At 33.8% G+C, this 12,369-nt stretch overlaps 1 long non-coding RNA gene across 2 annotated transcripts; it reads left to right on the forward strand.

Moving 5' to 3' along the window:
- Window positions 1-324: 324 nt before the first annotated feature.
- Window positions 325-5,367, forward strand: LOC136013694 (uncharacterized). Of its 2 annotated transcripts, XR_010612324.1 has the most exons (4): window positions 325-3,541; window positions 3,885-3,927; window positions 4,249-4,282; window positions 5,166-5,367. It is a non-coding gene; the product is annotated as an uncharacterized LOC136013694 (long non-coding RNA). The 2 variants fall into 2 exon arrangements; XR_010612323.1 differs by having other exon boundaries at window positions 325-3,927.
- Window positions 5,368-12,369: the final 7,002 nt, after the last annotated feature.

The following is a 12,369-nucleotide window of genomic DNA, read 5'->3' on the forward strand; positions in this document are numbered from 1 at the left end:
AAACAAACTCAGAAGATATCCTCCAGGATCTATCCAGTTCACTTCAAGCACTGATAGATGGCCAGTCCATTGGTCCGGGGTGCAGCAAATCCAAAAGTCATTAAATACAGATGTTGGGAGCTTGGCAGAAATTCTACAGATCCACTGCTGCAAATCTATGCCATTATAACTAGCAAAACAGACTGAATAACCTAAATAATTTCTAGATATCTGCTCTGGTCATTATGAACCATTGTCTTCAGCGCTTTTTTAATTATTTATTTTAGGGTGGCTTGTCTTCTAGTGTTGGGATGTCCTAACTTTATGTCCTAACTGTAAGTAAGGAAATGCAGATTTACATGCCAAAGCCTGGACTGATATTTTCCGGTTTCTCTTTCAATCTTGCCTGGATAGTGGAAAAAAAAACCCCAACAGATTATATTCTGATAAATAATTATTATATTTTTGATCATGTTAAGACACCTTCCTATGCATACAGTCTCAAGCCTGGAATGGGTATGACTTTCTTCATTACTTTTTTTTATTTTCATGCATCTCTTTCTTTCCAGGAGAGAAAGAAGGAGAAGGTCCCCTAAAGCTGCTTTATATGCTCTCTCTGAATCTTCATTAACCCTCTAAACCAAGGCACGCTTAGTAGAGCATGCACAGTTAACAAGCTAGTGGGAAGGAAAGGAACAGCGAGTTCTTGATCATAAAAGGGGAACAGAAGGAAAAATGTGAGAAAATCCTCCTTCAACAAAACGATTCTTTGCCATATATACATATATAGTATTTTGTTGTTGTTTTCCTAAGAATATACTAAATATAACTACTTTTCTCTGGAATTTAGATTATGGGTCATAGAAATGATAAGGAAAAATCCCCTGCTCTGCTGGAGCAAATTCTTATTGTGCCCTTGAAATCAATGAAATTACATATATTGATTTTCTTAAAATTGTATCCATACATAAACATGATGCCATTTCTATTTTAGAAAACTAACAGAGTTTTTTTGGGTTTTTTTTTTGTTTGGTTGGTTGTTTTTGTTTTATTTTTTTTTCAGTGTTGCAAGTTTACTTCTAAAATATCCTGTTGTGTTTGTAATATTACAGAAATCTGTGTGGTAATACTAAATACAGTAATGTTATAGTCCCATGAAGTATTTTCATCCATTACTTTTGCTTCAAAGCTGCCAGGTTTTCATGTAATTATTTTGTCAATCCAGGAACAGTTTTTCGTTCCCAAGTGAAATATGATGGGAACCCATGATTCATGTTTCAGTCGTCAAAGGAAAGCAAAAGGGAGAGATAAATTGCATCCATTTATAGGCTGAACTGAAGCTGATTTCTGAGGTTTGTAGGAATCTTATTTTGGAGGCAATGGTGTGTAGTTTCAGGTTGGCAGGGCTGGCAGATTCTTTAAAATATCTATTGCTTCATATGTTCATTCTGAAAAGTTAGAATAACATTTAGAGCAATTATCTGAACTTAGAACTCTTGAAAATGAAGTGGTAACACTACTTGGTAAGGCTAACTATGCTTCAGACAGTAGTTTGTAGGTCAGCCTTTAATGTTATTTCACTCATTAGACTACCTCTGAGATGCAGTTGTGTAATTCTGAGGCATAGTTGTGTGATGTGCAAATGTTGTCCAGTATTTAGATGGGTCCATGGTTTATTGACGATAAATCATTGTTACTATTGCAGTGAGAGCCAAATTTTAATCTTCAAAACTGAAAGGATACTGAAAAATTCTAGTTAAACTAGTTCTTCTATAAAAAATAACACTTTTAAAGACTTTGGAAAATAATTAGCTTACAAAGTATTATTTATCATAAAACCCCATTCCAATTAATGGATAAATAATGTTGTACAAAATGTTGTTATTACTGAACAAGGAAAGGCAGACATCTCAAATTTTACATGACCGCTAATTAACAGTCAAAGAGAAAGAAGTAATTAAATGAACAAACTTGTCTAAACAAAACTGCAGTAGACATGTAGTTAGAACATAGTTGCACATTTTCAGTACAACATTTGCAGCATGTTTCTAATGACCATAAGTGGGCAGGTGTTCTGTTTCATGTATAATAAAAAATAACTCAAAACAATGTTGAAACGAAAAAAGCCCCTCTGACCTTCATGCACCATCTTTGGATTAGTGTTTGAAGTATGAAATGTGCTTCTATTATTATATCTGTGTTAATTCAGAATGCCACTTATTGTCTCCCTGCCACTTTTGATATCTCTTCAATATTGATAGTAGTTTTTTTTATCTACCCAGTCTAGACTTGAATAGATTTTTTAAAGTACAAATAAATACTAGAAGGAAAACTGCTTAGAAAGATTTTTTCAGTTTGTTTCACTTTTCCACTTCAAGAGGTTAAAAGTAAGAATCTATCTCTGAAAAGATGTTCAGAGCTAGCAAAGCTGGAGTTGGTCACCTTCAAAACACATATTTGAAAGAGAAAAAGCACTGGAATTATGTTCATAATGTAAGAGCTACTTTTGTTCATTTGTTTTACAGTGCTACGGGTCGGAAACATTTGTCTTAAAACACCTGAGGTAGAAGGTTAGAAATTAAAAAAAAATCAAGTTCTGCCATGGACTTCTTGCAGTAGTGGAAACTATAGCATTATGCTTCTTTTAGTCATATTTTGTATTTTATCACGGACCCCTTAACAGATATGAAATGTGTCTGGAATGTGTCTGATTGCCTTTCCTTCTGCCTAATTTCTGCCCCAACTTTAAAGATAACTTGAAGAGGTAAACTATTCTTTAAGACCTATACTATGCTTTAGTCTCAGGTGTACTTGTACTATATCTTATAGCATGATTAAATAATTTGGCTACAATTATAACTGGTGTTGAGCGAAAATTTAGTTCACCTACAGATATACACTTGACAATACACAAATGTTTCATTTTGGTAAGGCAAAACTTTGATTTTGAATTTTTTTAACTTTACTTTTTTATACATTAATATTTTATTACAATTTATATTATTTGATTTAAAACTAACATTATTAACAGGTAATGCTGATGGTTAATTTTATATTACGTGTCATGGTAGGTATAACATAATAATGAATATTATGGGTTCAATATTCTGTTAGGGAAGCAAAAAAGGCACTATTCATCGATTTTATTTGGAATATAATAATTTTATAAGTTTTTTCATGTTTTGTTTTTTCAAACTTACATTCATTCCTCAAAAGAAGAAAGAAGTAGATTTTTCTACAGAAAGAATGAAATTTGTTTTTCTGATTGTTTCTAGCTCATACCCTAGAATTCCAGTTTTCTCTGATTGTTTCTAGTTCATACCCTAGAATTCCAGTTTTCTGTCTTTAAAATAACTTATTTCTGGTCCATATGAAATGCTAACTTAGCCATTTTTCTTTTTTTTTTTTTTTTGAAGGTGCAGTACTGAGTACATAAGGGTAAACTGTAACTACACCCTTTCCCTCCCCTTTCCACCATTCCTTATTGCCATTTTCATCACTACCAGTCTGACAATGAAATTATCAGATACTTTGCAGCTGTGCAAAGCTAGTGACAGAACAGGTAATCCCACTTTGCCTGGTGTTCTGAACTGCATTTTTTTTTTGCTGACTTTAGAAAAGGTGCCTGCATCATTAAGAAAACTACAGAACTGTGTGACAAAGTGGGATTTAGCATCTATTCATGTGCTCCTTGCTGTTTGTGTAAATAAGTTTGTTTTAATATTTTACTCGTTCCATAGAAGCTAAGTTTATAGTCTTCCTCGTTTACGTCATCTCTTATGCATAGTCTCCTTTTTTCTTCACAAGGTTATCTTTTCAAAGTCATACAAAAGACAAGTATAATTATATTTGTTTACAGTCTTGAAGAAGAAAAGTGTAATTATACATATTTTAATTTATTTCAGCTGCACAGGCATTTGTGCTTCAAGGAGTTACTCTTCTGAAGAGGTATCTAAGTTTTTCTTCGCCAGTTTATTCATACTGTGTTTTCCTTTTGTTCTTGACCTCACTCCAAAGGCTCAGAAAATAAAAAGCTTCTATTTTCTTGAGATGACATTTCTTTATTTAGATTCCTGCCAGTTATCTTTCTGTAGATCATTCCATTTGCCTCATTTTGCTTTTTTTCTTTCTATGCTTTCCCTTTCCAGTTAAATTACTTTTCTGTGTTTTAATTATTAGTTCAAGTTCTTTAGCCAATATCAATTTTCATTACAAAGCTTTAACTTCGTTGATTCTTTCTATCATCATCCTTTTTTTGACATTTTTTAGGTAAGAAGGTGACCAATAAATCATAATCCCTACAGTAAGTATCTTTGGGGGCTGATTGAAACATATTTTTAATCAAATAATATAATTCAAATTTTAGTAAGGACCATTTCTGCTTCTTTCAATTTTTGTCCATCTTTGGATCCTTCATCATCATGTAACAACATTCAAATGCTAGTTCTATTAATAATCTTTCATTCACAAGGCAGATGTTTGATAGATAATTAAGGGACCTGGGATTTCAGGTTTTGTCATAGAGTGAGCATTGTAACATGCATTATACTTCTGTTTCTGTTCTTGCTCTATTTTTCATAGAAGGTAAAAAAGGAATTCTATCAGTCTTTCAAATAATCTGTCTATAAACTGCTTTTGCTTCTCTACCACTGCACAAAATACATCTGTTATTCCTTCACCTCACAGTTATAAAATAATTAAGACATGCCTCAGAGTAACAAAGTAAGCCAGATGAAAAAAGAATGTGTACAGAAAAATCAGCATGGATTAGAAATGACAATTAAGAAAAGATTAGTGTATTTCCCTGATAACATTTATTTTTGCAAAATTCTGTGAGTAGAGTTTGATAAGATGAAATGTGTCATCCACCTGCTTCTGTCCAGGACTGACACATAGAACTGAAATTTACTGTCAACTTCTAACTTTTCAGTACTGTTGTACTGTCTGTAGATTTCTTAAAAGTTTAGCCAATGCAAACTACACCTTAAATCTGTTACCATAGCAGTAATGTATAACTTTATTGCTGAATAAGAATGGCCACATACATTTCTATCTTGGGTATACTTTGTCTATCCTGAATATTCACCTCCTAATTTTTCTAAGCAAATGGAAGCATTAAAAATAGTTTCTGAAAATGTGGTTATATCGTGGTTATATATGAGTTATATTTCTCATCTGCTTCCTAGAGCATACGCTGCGTCAAAATTTTGCTTTGACCAGCTGTGGCTGTACGTAAACCCATGTTCCACCCTAATGTGTCCTAGGCTGATACACACTTTCCTGCACACCACCCAGAGGAAGCTGAATGAGAGCAACACATCTCCCACCTTTTTTTTTTTTTCTTTTTTTCTAAATAAAAATATTGCTTTTATCAGTAGAAACTTTTTGTACCCCTGTGTGATCTATGATAAGGTTACTCGGAAGTATTGTCATATCAAGTACCAAATGGCATTAGAAGACATGCTGGCCTGTAATTTATAGCTGAATGTCTTTCACTGTGCTTCCTTATTTCTAATTACTAGTTAATGGGAAAAAAGTTTATGTGACACAGTTAATATGAGATATGAAACACAGTGTTTTAAATAGCATGCAATTGTGTCTAAGTCATAAGTAGTACTCGTTTTAATTAAATGATGCTTGACACTAAAAAATCTGAGTGCATGTACATCCATTTGTGTTAGCTTTCTAATGAAATAATTTTGAGGCCCATAGCTTTCATTGATACATGTCATAAACAGAAAAACGTGAAGAATTTGCGTTTTTCACTAACTGTGCTGGCAAAACTTTAAAAAAAAAGTAGTATGATTATTGATTTAAAATTACCAGAATGGAAATCTCTGGAGAACTTAGAATCATAGAATCATAGAATAGTTAGGGTTGGAAAGGACCTTAAGTTCATATAGTTCAAACACCCCTGCCATGGGCAGGGACACCTCACATTAAAACATGTCACCAAGGCTCTGTCTACCCTGGCCTTGATCACCGTCAGGGATGGAGCATTCACAACCTCCTTGGGCAACCCATTCTAGTGCCTCACCACCCTCACACTAAAGAACTTCTTCTAATATCCAACCTAAACTTCCCCTGTTTAAGGTTTGACCCATTACCCCTTGTCCTATTACTACAATCCCTAATGAAGAGTCCCACCCCAGCATCCTTATAGGCCCCCTTCAGACACTGGAAGGCTGCTATGAGGTCTCCATGAAGCCTTCTCCAGGGCTGAACAGCCCCAACTTTCTCAGCCTGTCTTCATACAGGAGGTGCTCCAGTCCCCTGATTATCCTCGTGGCCCTTCTCTGGACTTGTTCCATGTCCGTTTTATGTTGAGGACACCAGAACCGTACACAATACTCCAAGTGAGGTCTCATGAGAGCAAAGGGGCAGGATCACCTCCTTCAACCTGCTGCCCATGTTCCTTTTGATGCCGCTCAGTATGCATTTGGCTTTCTGGGCTGCGAGCGTACACTGTGTTTCTCATTGACCAGCACCACCAAGTCCTTCTACTCAGGGCTCCTTTGTATCTCTTCTCTGCCCAACCTGTAGCTGTGCCTGGGATTGCTCTGACCCAGGTGTAGGACCTTGCACTTGTCATGGTTAAACTTCATAAGGCTGGCATCAGCCCACCTCACAAACATGTCGAGGTCCCTCTGGATGGCATTCCTTCCCTCCAGTGTATCGACTGAACCACACAGCTTGATGTCATCGGCAAATTTGCTGAGGGGGCACTCAATCCCACTGTCCATGTCACCGACAAAGATGTTGAGCAAGACTGGTCCCAACACCGATCCCTGAGAGACTCCATCATTACTGATCTCCAACCAGATATTGAGTCATTGACCACAACTCTTTATATGCAGCCATCCAGCCAGTTCTTTATCCACCAAGTAGTCCACCTATCAAATTGATGTCTCTCCAATTTAGAGATAAGGATGTCATGTGGGACAGTGTCGAACTCTTTGAACAAGTCCAGGTAGATGACGTCAGCTGCTCTGCCCCTGTCCATAAAGTCGAACACCACAAGTTCTTCTATATTTTGATCTCTGGATTTGTTCACTCAGAATGGTTTTTATAGGTCCTTTGGGACCTAAAATTACCTAGGAAGTATTTGTTCCTCTCAAAAACTATAAGTAGGTGAATTGATTTCGCTAGGCCACTCATGCTTACATGTTCTCGTATCATAAAATTATATAAGTCTCTGTGCCAGTTCCACCTGTTTTGCTGTAACAAACACAAAGTAGCAGTCATCATGGTCCAAACCTTCTATTGTGTTATTTTACTGGATCAATGTTTTACTGGTTTTATTTATAAATTATGTCAGCTTGATTGCACTACTTGTGTTTTATTTACATAAATGTTTTCACACCAAGTTCAACCTTTAATCTGAGGAAAACTGCACAACAAAATATTCAATAAAGCCACCAGTTCCACTTTCAAAAGCTTAGGTAATTTGATAGTAATTAGAGAGGTAATGTACATTTCTTGATGATTCTTTCTCTCATCTCTTCCCAGATATACTATTCACTGAAATAAAAATCAGTATGTCAATGACTGCAAATGCTTATACATTCAGGTCTAAGCAAAACATTATTTTTCAGGAAAAAAAAAAACAAAACATGTAGAAGAAGAAAAGAGACAAGAATAAGTCATTCCTAATCATTCCTTCCGTTCACACTTTTTTTCCCTAAAGTGGTAATTTTATTTTGAAATTAACCTAAATTAAAATGAATAATTTCTGCAAGTGGAAATAATATTTCTCAATTTGTTTCATTTAAATATTTTAGGTGAATCTAAGTGTTGGGTGTTTTTAGGCAAGTGTTGACAGTTTAAGAATGATGATTTGATTATTCAATCGGATAAATGAATCATTTGTATATCACTTGCTTAGACCTGACTGATTAGTTAGCCTGTAATTAAACATTCTACTGTTTGTGGTGGTTTTCTTCGTAATCTTATCTACCCTGTCCAGTTTCTTCTATTTACTTGTTTGTGCTACCCAGCTATTCCAGTCTTACATTCTTTGGAGAAAAGTCTTATTCTCTTTATATCTGTACTGTGTACAAAATGACAGACATATAACCTAACAGAGTTTAATATATTATACACATCAATAATAGTTCTCTCTTTGTCATGGTTATCGTTATTTATTTTATCAGGTTAGTCATTCTTGTGTTATATCCCACTGAAAGGGGGTCAAGAGTATTCTTTATAATGTGGACACCTTTCTTCAGTAGAATTTTAAAACTTAATTATCCTTTTTAATGAAAACCTGGGATTTTTTTTTTTTTTTTTTTGCCAGTCTCCCAAGATTTCCAAATGTAGCTCATACCTGCAGCACTCTACTTGTAGAAAGAACACATTAGTAAGTGGACTGTGACAGGGACCTATACTTTTTCAGAGCATTTGATCAGGGATTTAATTTTAGCACACTTAAAAAGAAGTGCCAGCTATAATGATGATAATTAATCCTGTCTTTGGGCCACCAAGGTATCACATGGAGTCTGGAGATTTGGACTAATGCAGTGTGGATGAGACTGATATATGTGACATTTTCTCTGAGGTAAGAGGGAGCACAGTAGTCTGTAGCAACTGCTTGAGGAACAAGAGCTGCTACTTAGACAAATACCCTGAGTTTTGCTGGAGATGCTAAGCACTGAAATTAAAGTTAACTGCCTAAGTTACCTGCAAGCAACCAAAATATGACTTTGGCTCTTCCCAGCCACTTCCATTCAATTATTATTAAACTATAGAAAGGTACAAGTTTCTTAGTGAAGTTATTTCATGCATTTACTTTGTTCCTTCATTTCTATTCATATACATATGAGGGAGAAACAGAATGAAAACCTACAGATATTCCCAAACTGGTAAACCTGCAGTCAGATTTCACACTTTGTCAGGCACTCATGTCAAATCATCCACAAAACAAATCTACAGAGAATCGAACTTCATTAGTTCTGATAATCAAAGAGTTTCTTATTTTTCTCCTGAATTTCTGAATAAATGTTCTCTTTAAAAAACTGTTCACTAAAGGTGGAATGAGGCAAGTGCTGCAGTTGAGATGGAATTCTGAGCTTTAATTCTGGCTTTCCCAATACTAATTTTATTTGTTGTTTTGGAAAATACAAAAAAAAAATAATTACTTAGGCTATATATCGAATTTGTCATCACCTCTGTAAAAATGCGGTCCTGTAAGATTTATTTAAAGATATTTTTTAGCATATATGATATTGCATATTTTATTTATGGTTATCTATATTTTATACTTCTAGTTTTGCTGTACCTGCCTCTGTATTTTATTCCAGATTTTAATAAACAATTCACTAAAATTAATTAAGCACATATTAATAGGTTATCTAAAATATTTATATAGAGTTTTGAGCCAGAATTGTGTTGGCAGGTGTGGCACAGAGGTCGAAAACTGTCAGCTGTAATGTTATTCTGGTACTATAGTAACAGATTCTAGAGAAAGGCAGTAGTTTAGGAACACTGTGATGTTTCTCATTATGTAATGTGGATTTAACTGTAACATAATATGCTGTATCAACTTGGTTATCTTCTTCATGTCGCAGGAATGTTACCTAAGTCAAATTTACAAACTTGGGCAACATTAGAATGCCTTATTTATACAGACACATGCCTAGGGAGATAATTTTTAGTAAGAAAAGAATAAACAAGTTCACAGATTATTTTACGATGAGCAAGCCAATTGTTGATTACAAGGAAAACACCAAATAAAAGTCTGATTAGAGCTTGGAATTAAATGTGAGGCTCAGCTGTCCTAACACAAATGACACTGACAAGCAGCTGGAATGGTAATTGAAGTAAGCTCACTTGCATAAATTACCCTTTAAATAATAGCATAAAGAGACTGTGGCATCAATATTACTATATTGTCTACTTGTGATACTGGCAAAAGTCAGTCAGCAGATCACTGATACATGACTTTAATCAGCTGATATAAAACTCTTAGGTCTAAATTTAAAAATGTGGTCACATTAATAATTTCTAAAGAAAACTTGGAGTATCTGGAAATATCATCAATAAAAATATTGATGTCTGTGTTTCAGAAACAAAAATCAACAAAACTGCTTTTTGAAGTCACAGACATTATTCTATGAAATTAGGGTAAATTAAATCTCACTTTCTGAATATCTCTTGAGGCAAGAATGACCTCTGATGCAAACTGTAACATGCATTTTTAAGAAAACCTCTGTATTGCCTGTTTCCTTTCTGCATACATTACCACTGTTATTATTCTAGTAATTTTTATTTTTTTTTTCTGTGCAATCTTGTATATCTAATAATTCTCAGCTGGTAACAAAATAGCTGAGCCATACATAGAGACTTTTGGATCTATATCATCAGGACTTGTCACATATCATTTAATGTCAAAATTCAAAATAACATAAAGAAAAATGAGAGGGTTCATCCTGTTTGTTGGCATAAAACAATAGCATTAAAACAACAGCATTAAAACAACCAGTCTTGGAATTTCAGATCTAATTTGATTGTATAAAAAAAATGAAAATTTAGTGAAGTAGTCATCATATCAGAAATGAATAGCGGCATATAAACTACCTACCACAGGGCCAATTAAATTTTTGCTTTAATACTCCTCTGTTGTTATATTATTGCTTATTCATTAATTATCATCAAGGCCTCCATCCTGCAAACATTAAAATTTTATGTACAGTAAAGAATAATTTTAGAGACTCATAGGCCTTGAAGTTCCTTTGGTGCCTTAAGTTCTGTTTCTAGCCGTAAACAGAAGTTCTTCAGTTTGAGTCAAGCAGAACAGCTCAGTGACTGTAACACATTAGAAGCTTTCCTTAAACCAAGACAATAGGCGAATTGTACCTACTGCTCATGTCAGGTATAGTCTAGAACTTTCTTTGTCACATTCTACTTCTCCTTATAGACAATAGAATTTTATATCCATTGAAATTGATGATTTTAACCCATATCATACACATAAAGTTGTATCTCTATGATAGTCAAAAAAGAGCTTTGCACTGTTTTATTGCGCACACATTCAAATGTGCATTTAAGTGCCGATATAAATGCAAAATTCGCTGACTGAGGCTTTGATGTGTACCTCTGTTTGGATTTATAGAGCATTCTTATTTAACCTGTGTGTGAGACTAATTTTTTTCTGTTGATGTTATCTTATTTTGACTGAATAATGTCTGTATTTATCCATAATTTGATTTTTTTTTTTTTCACTACACTCTGTAAAGCATCAGATGGAAAATTCTGGGAACTAAACACTGAAGTTCATGATAATATCCCAATACAATTACTTATAAATAATTATTAACAAATCTGCACGCTCACAGTGCTTTTTGAATGCAGTTGATGTAAAGTATAAAGAAATTTAATGAGTGTGTGACTAGCAGATTTTTAAAAAGAGGAATAAAAATATGACAATTCACTGTATTTGAAGAAATGTTTGAAATCGCTCCTTTGTCGTTAACTGCAGAACATATATAGTAGGGGTTGCTTACTTATTTTAACTACAGAGAAGATAAATTTTTATTAAAAATATTCATAGAACTTTGAAATTTTTCCACGTGGCATTTTTTCCTACCTTAAGTAATGATAGATATTTGAGAGACTGTTGTTATTTAATTAAAATTAAAACTTTAAAAACAATACCATTAAACAAAGAAAAAGCAGAATTACCTTTTTTTTTCCCCCAATTAATTTGAGTGCATCAGACCCTGAATTAATGGTATCATATTAATGTATTTAACTTGCATGAGCTGTATTTTATCAACTTAATTTGATTTCTGAAAAATATTTATATTAGAAATGAAGAAATAACCAAAGTTATTTTGGTCACCACACTGTAGATAAAGAGAATGAAGCTGATTTTAAAATTACTGCAAATCATCTTGTAAGGTTTTTATTTGCTTTTGTATATATATATATATATATATATATATATATATGTTTCTTTTTTTTGTATTTTTATCCTTGGTTATACTCCTGTAGTGAGCTGTTACCAGAGTGCTGCTTGTACTTGAACTGCAGATGTAAACTCAGGAAGAAAAATCTATTAGAAGGTTGAAGGAAGTATTATAAGTTGCAGTCTTTTATGCATCAATTATATTTACTATGACTCAATTCGGATTAAACTTTGGTGAAGGGAGCTGTATGGCAATTTTTGCCATTACTTATTTTCTAATAGATTGCCATGGAGTTCCATTAAATAACACTGTGATATCCACTTCAAAAGCAGCATCTCTGCATGGGCACACAATTACATGGGGAGTGAATAACATGCAATCATTAAATATTCTGAGTTGGAGTTTTTTCTTAATTTATTTTTTTATGAGTAAAGACACTTAAGAAAAAAGATTTGATCTTATCTTGTATCACAACTGTTGGTCA

Source organism: Lathamus discolor, chromosome 4 (assembly GCF_037157495.1).
Source record: "Lathamus discolor isolate bLatDis1 chromosome 4, bLatDis1.hap1, whole genome shotgun sequence".
Classification (NCBI taxonomy): domain Eukaryota; kingdom Metazoa; phylum Chordata; class Aves; order Psittaciformes; family Psittacidae; genus Lathamus; species Lathamus discolor.